The sequence below is a fragment of the Puma concolor genome, chromosome B2, assembly GCF_028749965.1.
Source record: "Puma concolor isolate L17-30 chromosome B2, mPumCon1.1.hap2, whole genome shotgun sequence".
Classification (NCBI taxonomy): Eukaryota; Metazoa; Chordata; class Mammalia; order Carnivora; family Felidae; genus Puma; species Puma concolor.
In genome coordinates, this window is record NC_141671.1 from 35,745,818 (window position 1) to 35,758,959 (window position 13,142).

At 47.8% G+C, this 13,142-nt stretch overlaps 1 protein-coding gene across 4 annotated transcripts in view; it reads left to right on the forward strand.

The window, feature by feature from the left end:
- The window catches only part of PNPLA1 (patatin like domain 1, omega-hydroxyceramide transacylase), a 49,320-nt gene that overhangs the window by 12,985 nt on the left and 23,193 nt on the right, over positions 1-13,142 (forward strand). The gene's annotated exons all lie outside the window — the stretch shown is intronic.

The window sequence follows — 13,142 nt, forward strand, 5'->3', positions numbered from 1 at the left end:
TTTTTTTTTTGAAGTATAGTCCTGCTATTGTCCATTCTTCTTAAAATTTCATTTAGAGGAAGGTTCCAATGATTTATTTATTTATTTATTTATTTATTTATTTTTAAGTTTGAAAGCCACCGTTTGAGTCTAATCCACTTAGTGTGCAGACAAAGAAGTTGAGGACGAGGATCTGGCTGAATTGCAGTGATAAAATAGACCAGTCATTGATTCATTCCAGGTTCCAGCCGTGAACAAAACAGCCATCTGCCCTCGTGAAGCTGACCTCGTCTTGATGGAATAAGCCATGAATAACCAAACACATAGAAAAACATCAGCGTGCATGCTCCAAGGAGAAAATAAAGCAGGAGAAGGGTGTGGCAAACGATTAAAGGGTGGATTAAAGGGTGAGGTTTCAGGTGTGCTGGTCGGGGGAGGCCTCTCTGAGGTGGAAGGAAGGGAGGAGGAGCCACGTGAGCTCAGAGAAAAGAGTGTTCCCAGGCTGAGAGCCCTGAGGAGCAAATGTGCTTGATTTTCAGAAAGGAAGGCCCGCTGTCCTGCACAGGAAGTGGGCTTCCAAAGGCCCCTGCAGAGCACATGAGAGCACCAGAGGGACCCTGCCCCACATACATGGCACGGCAGGACCCTTCCACGGAGATGGAGTCCACTACAGGTGTCCTGGTCTCCCTCCCACCTGCCATGCCAGTGACCAAAGGCCTCCTGGGGCCCTGGAGCCAAGGCTGAAGTTATTGTCATTGGCAGGTGGCCAGGTGTGTTCCAGGCGGTGGGCCCACTGGCCCTCAGGGGCCTGTACTGGGAGGACAAGACCACTTTGTGACAACCTTGGCCCTGGTGACTCCTTTCTTGGGTCAGTTGAGGAACAAGACCCCCAGGGGTGGTGGAGAGTGCGGTTCCCAGGAAGGAGGAGGTTGGGGCTGGCTTTCCGGCTCTGCCACTCATCACTGTGGGTCCTTGGCCGGCCAGTGACCTGCCTCCCCCTTTGGTTTTCCCATCTCTAACTTGGGAGTGCGAGCACATCCTTTAGCCATTACAGTGAGGGAGAAGGAAGTCATGGTGTTCCTGGCACAGTGCCTGGCAAAACAGGTCTTTGATGAAGGCATGTTGAGTGAAGGGGAGAATAAGTACAAAGAAAATTCTCTTGAAATAGAAAAGCATAGGGGCGCCTGGGTGGCACAGTCGGTTGGGCGTCCGACTTCAGCCAGGTCACGATCTCGCGGTCCGGGAGTTCGAGCCCCGCGTCAGGCTCTGGGCTGATGGCTCAGAGCCTGGAGCCTGTTTCCGATTCTGTGTCTCCCTCTCTCTCTGCCCCTCCCCCGTTCATGCTCTGTCTCTCTCTGTCCCAAAAATAAATAGACGTTTGAAAAAAAAAAAAAATTAAAAAAAAAAAAAAAAAGAAATAGAAAAGCATAGGTGAAGCAGCATTTTTCACATTTCACCGAAGAATGTCCGAATGAACTTATTAAACTTATTGAAACAAAGATTACTACCTGGGTAGCTTATTTGGTGGAGCATCCAACTGTTGCTTTTGGCTCAGGTCATGATCCCAGGGTCATGGGATCGAGCCCCTTGGGCTCCACGCTGAGCATGGAGACTGCTTGAGAGTCTGTCTGTCTCTCTCTCTCCCTCTCTCTCTCTTTCAACACAAAACAAAACAAAACAAAACAAAACCACACACACACAAAGATTACTAGACTCCAACCTTGTCCAATTAATTTTCTTTTGAGAGAGAGAGAGCACGCATGTAAGCAAAGCAGGGGAGGGGCAGAAGGAGAGAATCTCAAGCAGGCTCGACGCTCAGCACAGCGCCCAACACGGGGCTCGACCCCATAACCCTGGGATCATGACCTGAGCCGAAATCCAGAGTCGGACGCTCAACCGACTGAGCCACCCAGGCACCCTTAATATTTTTAACATTTTAATTGTGAGCTCATCTGTACAACTACTTAGTGGTTTTTTTTTTTTGTTTTTTTTTGTTTGTTTGTTTTTTTTGCAAATTCTGTGTGGCCTGGGCAGTGACAGGACCCAACTGAGCTGGTTTGCCAGGCCCTGGCCAGGCATCCCTGGGTTCTCACCCACTCAGGATCAATTTTCATGGTCATTACTCTGGTAGGCTGTGTCAATGCTAACTGTAAACCACATGTAAGGCAGGCGTGGGGGGCTTTGAATTTTTATGAGAGACTATCTTTTCACCCAGAGCCCTGGGCAGAGATAAGCTACTGACAACTTTCACTGGTCCAGCAGTTATCGGAGTGTCCCGACTTTAAGGGGAGGGTCTCAGTGCCCCTCACACAGCCCAGGACTACCGCCTCTGCGCCGCCAGTGTCTGGTCTGATAACTACATTGCCAGCTTTCTTCTCATGGCACTGACTTTCAGTTCCTTCCTTTCTTCCCCTTCTTTCTGGTGAGTTCACCTGTGTCTCACAATTTGATTTTACATCCGGCCCTCTGTTGTCATGGTTATTCCTGAAGCTGGAAAGGTTCCTGTACTGCTGCAGTGGAAAGTCTCCCCAAAGTTCTTTAAGACCAGAATGAGAACCTCCATTTTTTCCCGTGTGTGCCTGTGTATGTGTCCCCGCGGGCGTCGCGCTTGCACGCGTGCGTATAATGTGCACGTGTCCCAGATGGAACCGGGAGTTCAATCCCGGCTGCTGGGTGCGCTTTTGGAATCAAAATGTCTTCATCAGAAATCATCCCCAGGGTTACTTATCTGCCCAAGATGGCAGCACGTCCGGTAAAAAGTACTCTGCCCTGATCCATGTCTTAGTGTCACGCTATTAACAGCTATTTATCAAGCACTTAGAATGTGCTCAACGCCTTGCATGAATTATTTACTCTCATCTTGTCACAACCCCACGAGGCAGACACTGTATTTCTACCCATTTTAGAAAGGAGGAAACAGGTATTTGGAGAGTAGCCAACTTGCCAGGGTTTATACAACAAAACCAAGACTGAGCTCTCTCTTCATTTCTACCTTCTCCGTCCTCGTAAATCATGAGCTTAGGTGTTGCTTTGCAAGCGACTCTACAGCTTTCCTGCCAAACTCTGTGGCTAGGCGATCCTTTGCACATTGGTTAAGAAAATGAGATCAAATGACATGATAAGTGCAAAAAGGACTTTTTATAAAATGCTAGAAATGACATCACTGCATGGTGGTTGTAACTCGCGCTACCGTGTTGAGATCAGGATCTTTTCACTCACTCCAAGTAACGTGTTTGATCAACCGAGTGGATAAAAGTTCTTTTTCCCCCAGTCTTCCGGACTCTTTTTTTTTTTTTAACGTTTATTTATTTTTGAGACGGAGAGAGACAGAGCATGAATGGGGGAGGGGCAGAGAGAGAGGGAGACACAGAATCCAAAGCAGGCTCCAGGCTCTGAGCCCAGAGCCGGACGCGGGGCTTGAACTCACGGACCGCGAGATCGTGACCTGAGCTGAAGTCGGACGCTTAACCGACTGAGCCACCCAGGCGCCCCTGGACTCTTAAGTTGAAGAGAATTGAATGGCAAATCTGGTAAAACTCTTTGAATATGTTGGTTACACCATAGAAACAGCTAACAATTTGCAAAGCAACTCAAGGGGGTGACAGCCTGCAATCCGTTCCCCCCAACATTAGCAGGCATTAACTGAGCCCCTGCTGAGTGGCGGGCACTGTGTGCCTAATAGTCGTGGTCATCTGTGTGTGTGTCCTTTTTTTTTTTTTTTTAACTTCAATTATAATAAACTTTTTTTTTTTAATTTTTAAACTGTATTTAAATCCAAGTTAGTTAACATACAGTATAATAATGATTTCAGAGTAGAATTTAGTGATTCATCACTTACATATAAACACCCTGTGTTCATCCCAACAAGTGTTCTCCTTAATGCCCGTCACCCATTTAGCCCAGCCCCACCCCCACCTCCAGCAATCCTCAGTTTGTTCTCTACATCTAAGAGTCTCTTATGGTTTGCCTCCTTCTCTGTTTTAATCTTATTTTTTCCTTCCCTTCCTCTATGTTCATCTGTTTTGTTTCTTTTTTGTTTTAATGTTTTTTATTCATTTTTGGGAGACAGAGCACTAGCGGGGCGGGGGCGGGGACGGGGGGAGCCGAGAGAGAGGGAGACACAGAATCTGAAGCAGGTTCCAGTGTCTTACTGTCAGCACAGAGCTCAACACAGGGCTCAAACCCACAAACTGTGAGATCATGACCTGAACCGAAGTCAGATGCATAACCAACTGAGCCACTCAGGTGCCCCTGTTTTGTTTCCTAAATTCCACATAGGAGTGAAATCACATGATATTTGTCTTTCTCTGACTGATTTCCCTTTGCATAATACATTCTAGTTCCATCCATGTTGTTGCAAATGGCAAGATTTCATTCTTTTTGATCATTAAGTAGTATTCTATTGTGTGTGTGTGTGTGTGTGTGTGTGTGTATACCACATCTTTGTCCATTTATCAGTCAATGGACATTTGGTTTCTTTCCATTTTAATTCTGGAATATTGCTAGATTTACAGAAAAGTTGCTGAGGTTGTACAGATAGTGTGATATGTCCTTCACCCAAGTCCCCCCTAATGTGAGCGTCTTCATAACTATGATACGCTTGTCAACACTAAGCCATCAACACTGGTACATTATTATAACTATAGATTTTGCCAGTTTTTTCTAGTAATGTCTTTCTTTCTGCCCCAGGATCTAATCCGGGATCCCTCGTTGCATTTGGTGGATCCATTTCTAAACCAATTCTAAACCAATTCTACAGGGAAAACAGGCAAACAAACAATAAACAAACCTCCAGATCAGTTTGACTCCCATCTGACTCAGGAGTTGACCTGTTGCTCCAGCTCTGCCCTCGTGAAACCACGCTGTAAGGAAGAATCTCCTTCTTGGCCCCAGCTCAGGGCCTTGTGCCCATCGATGTGGGGGCAAGAATTAGGACCAGGCTTGACAGAGAAAATTGCCCTGTGGTTTGCTTTCTCACAGCTGGAAAGATTCTTGTCAGTGCAGTAGAAAAGAGGTTCTTTGATCTCCTTCTTCAGCTCATCATTCATTCATTCACTCATTCATTCATTCATTCATTCATTTTTTAAGTTTATTTATTTTGAAAGAGACAGAGAGAGAGAGAGAGAGAGAGAGAATGAGAGTGGGGGAAGGGCAGAGGCGGGGGGGGGGGCAGGGTAGAGAGAATCCCAAGCAGGCTCCACACTGTCAGCGCAGAGCCTGATGGGGGCTCCAACTCAGGAACCTCGAGATCATGACCTACACCGAAATCAAGTCGGATGCTTAACCAACTGAGCCACCCAGTCACCCGTCATTCATTCATTTTTAAAACATGTTTATTAATTCTTTCAGCAAACATTTATTAAGTTCCTACAGTGTGCCAGGTACTGAATTAAGTGCCAAGGGCATAATGGGGAACAAAACAGAAATAGTCCCTACTTATGGAACATTAAATAATTTATTTATTCATTCTTGAATACGTTGAATACTAAGTGTTCAACACTGTGCTAGGCAGTATGGGGGGAAGGATATTCTTAATACAGGCCTTGTCCTCAAGGGATGCAGCTGGCCAGAGACACAGGACAAGCCACTCAAGACAGCCTGATATAAACGGTGTGGACAGTAAGGAGAGACAGAGAGCTAAGAGCGAGGGTGAGCAGGGAGGGCTTCAGGGAGGGGGCCCAGATCTTAAGCTGGACTTAAGGGTGAGGTCTGTATGGTTAAAAAAAAAAAAAAAAAAAGATGGGGGGGTGGCACCTGGCTGGCTCAGTCCAAGAGCGTGTGGCTCTTGATCTCAGGGTTGTGAGTTTGAGCCCCAGGTTGGGTGTAGAGATTACTTACAAATAAAATATTATATTTTTTAAAAAGTGCGTGTCGAAGGGAAGTAAGCAGGATTGTGCACTTGTGTTTACCCAGAAGAGTTGAGACAGACTGCCCCTGAGGAGGGGCTTTGGGTGTGGGGATAGAAGAACATATATTTGAAGGTGTGGTTTGGGATCTGTTGCTCTAAAGGGAGCCTTCCTGTCTCCCGGGGACATCTGAGCCCTTAGGAAGTGTGCCTAAGCTAAGTCCCAGAAAGGCAGATCCCAAGAGCCTTCGTGAGAACCACCCCCTTGCCTCACAGTGGGAAGCAGAGGCTCTGAGAGACAAAGCGGTGGAAAGAACATAGGCTTTGGAGGCCTAGCTCTGCGGCTTTCCAGCTGTGCGCCCTTGAGCAAGTTACTGGTGAGCCTCTGTTTCCTGCGTATAAAGAGATAACTCTAGTACCTACCTCAAAGGAGTTGTGAAGATTAAATGAGACAATGAGGCCTCAGAGCCCGGCTCAGCACCAGAAAGTGCTAAGTGTCAAACGTGGCAAGTGTCATAAACGAGAACACTGTGGTCTCAAGAGAACTTCAAGACTCCCATGACATAGATTAGACATTTAATGAAAATAAAATGTATTTGGAGAGCTTCAAAAAAAAAAAGACTCCTATGACATGGATGGAGAGAGCTGACTCTCCAAAGTCTCGGACAGCGGGGGCAGTGAATGTCTCCAGTTGGCAGAAATGAACTTGCGTTACCGTGGTTTGGAGAGAGGGAGACACAGGTGTTCCTGTGCAGTGGCACCCTAATTTGAACATCTCTTGAATGAGGAGATATTCAGGGATGGCCTTTTTTCTGTTTAGCAGAGACTCACTTGGAGGTCTTTTGACCCTGCTCCCCTCCCCACCGCAACACACACAGAAAACAAAACAAAACAAAATACAAAGTAAAACGAAACAAAAACAACTTTTAAGACTAGGGGGTGACAAGTTCACAGCTCTTGCACTACCGTAGGGTCCCCTCAGTAGTGCAAGGAGAGTCTGTAGGGTGGGATAGGCCACAGCCTGGAAAGGGGACAATGCTGGTTTCTACCTTGGAGCAAGATCCCAAAGAGACTTCTGGTCCACCACAGAAAACAGTCAGAGAGAAAAGAGCAGAGGCAACGACCCTGAGAACATTCTGAGGTTCCAGAGAACTTTCTAGATACATTCCCTCTCTGCCTGTTTTATCTCCAGTCGATCAGTAGATCCTTCAGTGACAAGTCAGGGAGATTGTGCCTGGATTCTGGGAAGAGGCACACAGGGGCAGGGTGAGGCCCCAGTCCTGGAAAGACCCCCATGGGTACCTTGACAGGAACCCAGGTATGAACCGCAGGAAGGCACTGCTGTTTCCATGGCAACCTGATATAAGCTGATATGAACTTTTAAAGCCAATTTAGTAAACTCTTCGGGCTAGAAAAAGGTCTGTGTGAAAGATTGTTATTATCCGTAGAAGAGTATTGGCTTTGAGGTTTTGTTTTTTAAGTGCTTACTAGGTCAGAGTGGTTTTGCCTTTGGCAAAAGCCTGTAATGCATTCAGAACAGAGTAGAAAAATGTGAATTTTCTCACACATTCTAGTTCCAGTTTCTGTTAACACAGACTGTGGCCTATGGGATAACCATCTTTATTCATTTCTCTGTCCATCCAACCATCCAACCATCCAGCCATCCAGATGAATTTATTGAGTTTCATCTTTATCCTGGGCTCGATTTCTAATTCGTAAAATAAGAGGATTTCTTCTGGTTTCATATTTTGACCTAGGCTCCTAGAATCTTCGGCTGCTTTCAGCAGCCTCCTTCCTAGGGCGGGATGGGGCGATTGGGCAGGGTCTGAGACCCCACTTGGCTTCAACCTAGAACAGCCCTGTTTCTAGCTGTTGTATATATCGGATTTCCGCTTGAGGTTTCTTTTGAATAAAGGCTCCCCGACTGAAAAATCGCTGCCCCAGAAGGTCTCTCTGGATCTTCCAGTGGCCACGCTGCGGCTTCAAGCCAAATCGTTTTTCAATCAATGCCCCTGCCGTGTGGGGTATGGAAATAAAAAGGTGAATAAAACCAGGGTCACTACCCCTCAGGGGCACGCTGTCACTGTGAAGAAACACTGAGATCGCAAGTGCGAATGGGTAAATGACTGTTGTTAAGATAATAGGAATTTTTTATTATTATAGTGCAGTCGGGCAGTCAGGATACACCCACGGGGATAGGCAGCCTATAATTCAGCCTACAATTAGGGACCAGGTAGGAGCTGCACACTCCTAGGTGCTCCGTTCAGGGACTCCGAGAATTGCAGGGCTTTCCTGGGAACGCAGCTCTGCTCGCCGCCGCCGCCGCCTCCCCTGGGGCTGCTGCGCCGCCCGCTTCCCCCCTGCTTACCGCGCCCGCTGCTGGGAAGCACGGCCGGCGGCGGGGGGGGGGGGGGGGGCGTGGGGGGAGGGGGGAGGGGGGGCGCCTGGCGGTGATTGGCTGAGCCGGAGGTTGTTGCTAGGCTACCAGTCCGCGGGAGACGGGGGCGCTCAGTCCCATCCTCCACCTCAGATCTACCCCGCGCCGCCGCAGACCCCATCCGGGCACCCTGTGAAGGAGATCCCCAGCAGTTTAAGTCGTCGGCCGCCACGTGCCCATCTTTCCAGGATTTTTCACTTAGCAAGAGGCCGTGTGGAGGAGGGGAAGAGAAGCGGGTTTATTCTCGGGGCACCTCGGATAAGCTGCTTCTCTCTCTGGACCTCAGTGCCCTCCTTCGATTCCTGAGGTTCATTCATTTATTCATTATCCATGCATGCAATCATGTTTATTAAGTGCCTACCGTGTTCCGGGCACCATATCGGGCGCTAGGGACGAAAGGATAAGCCAGATTGAGACCATCCTTGGTCTCACAAAGAGATGGGGGGGGGGGGGGGAGAGGCATTAGATTTAAGCAAATACATAAGATAAACATATATCTTATTCCTTCCTCCTCAGTGATACTTCTAAGCCCTGCCCCTTTTCCCTACTAAATCTGTAGAGCCCCCCAAGTTGGCAAGAGAGGGAGAGAGTGTGGATAGCAACAGCACTACATTACAGCTGACCTAGCACCTTACTGCACCCTGAAACAGAGGCACACTGTCCCGTCTCCACAGTGTTTTTACTTTGCTCCTTTGCATCCAAAAGTGAGCCTGAGCCCACCTCGATAAAGATGTGGGGGCAGGGATCATTGTCCCCAGTTCAAATGAGAAAGCTGAAAGCCAGAAACATCAAGAAGACTTCTCCGTGGTCACAAGGAGAATTCTTGGCGTAACTGATAGTGAGCAAGTACTATGTGCAGGCACCTAAAAAGCGATCTGCCTCATCACAACCCAGTAAGGTAGTATTATTCCCATTTTATAGATTCTAAAATTGGGACTGGAAGAACTTATTTGACTTGCCAGTGATGGCCCAGATAGTATGTGGCAAAGCTGGGATTTTAACCACATCTCCCTGGCTCCAAAGCCTGCGCTCTTTCCAAGAAATGGATCTGGTCCTAAACAGAGTAAAACGACTCTCTGAGTGGCTAAGACCCGGAGTAGCTTCCAAATGCCCTTCAAAACCTCCCAGTCCCAAGATCTTATGTATTTATTTTTCTATTGAAATTCTTGGCACGACAGATGCATAAAATTTGGTCAATTGGCCACAGTTATCAATACCGTTGACCCTGTTATCTATCCATCTCTCTGGGATGACCTTGCCTTCAGGCTTTTACTAGGTAATTAAGTCAAGTAGCTCTTCCCTGGGAGCATCTCCAATGCTTGCTTTTCCTCCCTGTCAGGTTTTTATGTTTCTTTGTTCACATACTGAATAAATATTGAACGCCCATCAAGTGTCGTGGGCACTTGCTTGGTGGGCAGAGGTGAGTATGGCCATCCCTTGTCCTTGAGGAGTTTCCAGCTTCTAGCAAAGGTTTCTGAAGGGCCTTCTGCAGGCGGGGTGCAGTGATAGGCCTTAGAGAGGCGAGGACCATAAGGATCTTCCCCCAAAGAATCTTCTTCTTGGCTTGGGAGACAGACTGCACTTAGATAATAAAAGGTGCGAAAGGAGGTGGGAGGAAGCAGAAATGAATGTGGCAAGTGTGGGCTGGGGTGGGAGAGCCAACCTTGAGTTTCCTGTGGTGCTGCTTTTAAATCCCATCTTGCTGTGGTCAGTGTGGGATACTGTGTCTCGGAGCCCAGCAGCCTGCAGCTTGGAAGGAGGCCTTTAAATGGGAGAAGGTGCTGGAAAGTACAGAGATAAAGAAGCAAGCTAAATTTATCCCTCCTCCCAGCATCCAGCAATTGCTATGCTTAACACTTGACTCTCTACCAGCAGAGACTTGTTTAACCAGAAGATTAGTTGCTTCTCTCTCGGCTGGGAAAAGAGGGAGAAAGAAGGGAGAGAGAGACAAAGAGAGACAGAGAAAGGGATGGTCAGAGATGTTGACGACAGGGACACACACAGAGAGCCCTCGAAAAGCAAACAAGGAGAGGCAGAGATAAAGGCATCCTTTGCTATACAGTCCCAATGCTCAGCAAGAAAGAAGGTTAAACTGGGCACCCGAGTGGGAGAAATCAGACAATCTCCTGTCCCCTCCCTCCCTGGCTACATGATTCTGGCTTGAGCACTGCTGATTTCTAGACAGCGCCATTTTCAGATGTCAGTATATTGGAGAGGTCTATACTATTTCTATTATCTCGGTCACTGCTTTGTCCCTGTCACCCATCACCACTCATGAAGAGCTGAGAGTAAGCTGTAAATGGATAATACACAAATGCCATGATTCAAATAAGCATTGCAAGATGAAACATGCATGCCTTTGACCTAGCATTCCCACCTCTAGGAATTTATCCTAAAGAAAATAATTAAGAACAAGATGTAGGCACGCGTGCACACACACACACACACACACACAATTAGCATGAGATTCTTCACTGCAGCATTGAAAAGCAAAGAAACATAGAAAGGCATAGAAAAAGCAAAGAAACAAAATAAATAACCGACCCCTACTGGGGACTTCCTCGGTAAGTAATGGTACAACCTTACAATAGCTTTCCACGCTGCGTGTAAATTGGGCTATAAACAGGTACTTACTGATGTGGAAAGACATGATTTATTAGGTCAAAAAAACCCAATCAATTACAAAATAATGTGTATTGTATGACTCCATGTATGTATTCTTATAAGTAGAATACATGTAATAAAATATATAATCTGGGAAGACATAAACTAGATGTTAATCTCTGGTTGGAGGGATCCCAAAACCCTTCAATTTTTATCTTTTTGCTTCTCTGCATTTTTCAAAATTATTTTTTTCCTCGAGGAACATGTGTTTCTTGTGCAATGGGAGCAAATTTTCTTCTAGCAGTCCCAGTGAGCATCCCCTGCCAGGAGTTCAGGTGTGTGGGAGCAAGCTCAACCAGGGGTTCCTGGCCCACAGGCGTTGTAGGAAAGGCCACCAACCCATGCAAGGCCACTCAAGCTGCTCATTGAAATGGCATGCCCCCACCCCGGTTTGCCTCCCCATCCTGACTGGTCTTGTGGGCGAGAAGTCTGGGACCTAGCCTCTTGGCGTCCAAATGCGCAGTCACTTCACTACTGGTGAGCTGGCCATCGCCCTCCCTTGAGGGAAAACGCTGTTGGTACAAGTTGTTGGCACATGGTAAAGCCAGCCTTACCAAAACTGCAGGGCCTTCCCACCTGTCAGGAGCACCCTCCCCTGTAAGAGGGTGACAGCTACGATGCTCTGTCGCTCAGGTCAGTCCCTACTACACATATGCAGCTGTGACTCTGGATGTCGGTGGGGGGGAGAAAAGAAGGCTGTCACCATGGCAACCCAGCTGGCTCAGCCTCTGGGATCAGTCCAACGCCCAGGGGAAGAAGGTGGGGTTTAGAGTGGGAGCAAACACTGCCTGGCTCTCCAACCTCAGACAAGGCACTTAGCTTCTCTCTGCCTCAGTTTCTACATCTGTAAAACGATGCTAAATCTCTTTATCCTATCCACCTCCAGGATCAACGGGAAATAATCTGAACTGTAAAACATGAAGGTGTAGAGAGTCCCGAGCTTTGGTTTGTCTCTAAATTGCTGTGTGTAACTTTGGGCAAATCACTTAACCTCTCTGTGCCTCAGCCGCTCTATTTGTAAGTAGGAAAATAATATCCACCGCGATAACTCCCCAGATATATTGCCGGGCACCCCCACAAGAATCTAAGAATCTCCACGTTGGAAGGAATCTTAGCACTCACACAGGAATCTCTTCGATAAGTCCTCTGACTGAGGTACTTGCCCCACCTCTGCTTAATTACCTCCAGGGCCAGAGAGCTCCTGACTGCCCAACTTCCCAAATGCTATTTCTGCTTCTGATTTTGCCAGAGGGTTTGCACAGGGTAGACATTAACAGCAACTGGTGAATAACAGGTACAAGCCCGGCTCTAGAAGCTTGTGGCTTAGTGGAGTGCGAGCAGTATGGGTTCTGGGGTCTAGGTTAAAATCCCACTTTGTGCACTCGCCAGGGAGTTGATCTTGGGCCAGTTGACCTTGACCGATCTCTCCGAGCCTCGGTCTCCGGATCAGTAAAATGAGGTTGGAAATACCTACCTCATAGTGTTGCTGTGAGAATCGGCAAGATTGCAGTTTCTTTTTGAGCTGACAAGGCTAACGTCCCCAGGGGAATTCTGGAGACAGGTTACACCTTTCTCTGCAATCCCCTGAACAACACGTCTGCCCTCCAAACCCCATCTCGCATGGGTAGGTCCTTATGCAACCTGTTCCTCCCAGAAGGAGGGAGAAGGTTCCTCTCCCCATCCCAGAGACCTGGCCTTTGTGCTCCACACCTCAGGGCCTTCTCTCTCTCACGCCTGTACCAGGGGCTATAAAGGGAAGATGACGCAATCGTTTCAAGACAAAGTTCGCCTCAAGGCCAGTGCCCCTTCCCTGCTCACAGATTTAGTGGGCACTAAGCAAGTGTCACAAGGTGTCACTTGGTGAAGGCTTTCCACCGTATCAGTGTTTTAAGAGGAATCTCACTCAGGGCAAAAAGCCCCTAAGACCCCAGAAGAATGCAGTCCGGTGGTAGATTTCCAGATGTGGTGCCTGGACGCCGGAGAAAATAGTGCGGGGTAAGAAAGCGGTCCCCTGCCCTCGATATGAAAGGAGGCAGGATGCCTGGGTCTAGTTCTGCCATTGACTAGCCGTGGACTCTCTGGAGCCAGTGACTTCATTCTTCGCGCCTTGTTCTCCTCGTGCGCAGAACGACAAGCCGACCCCGGAGACCGGCCCTGCTTCCGAATTCTAGGGTTTCCCATCTGTTGGAGACGGCGTGAGGTGGCATAGTCATCAGC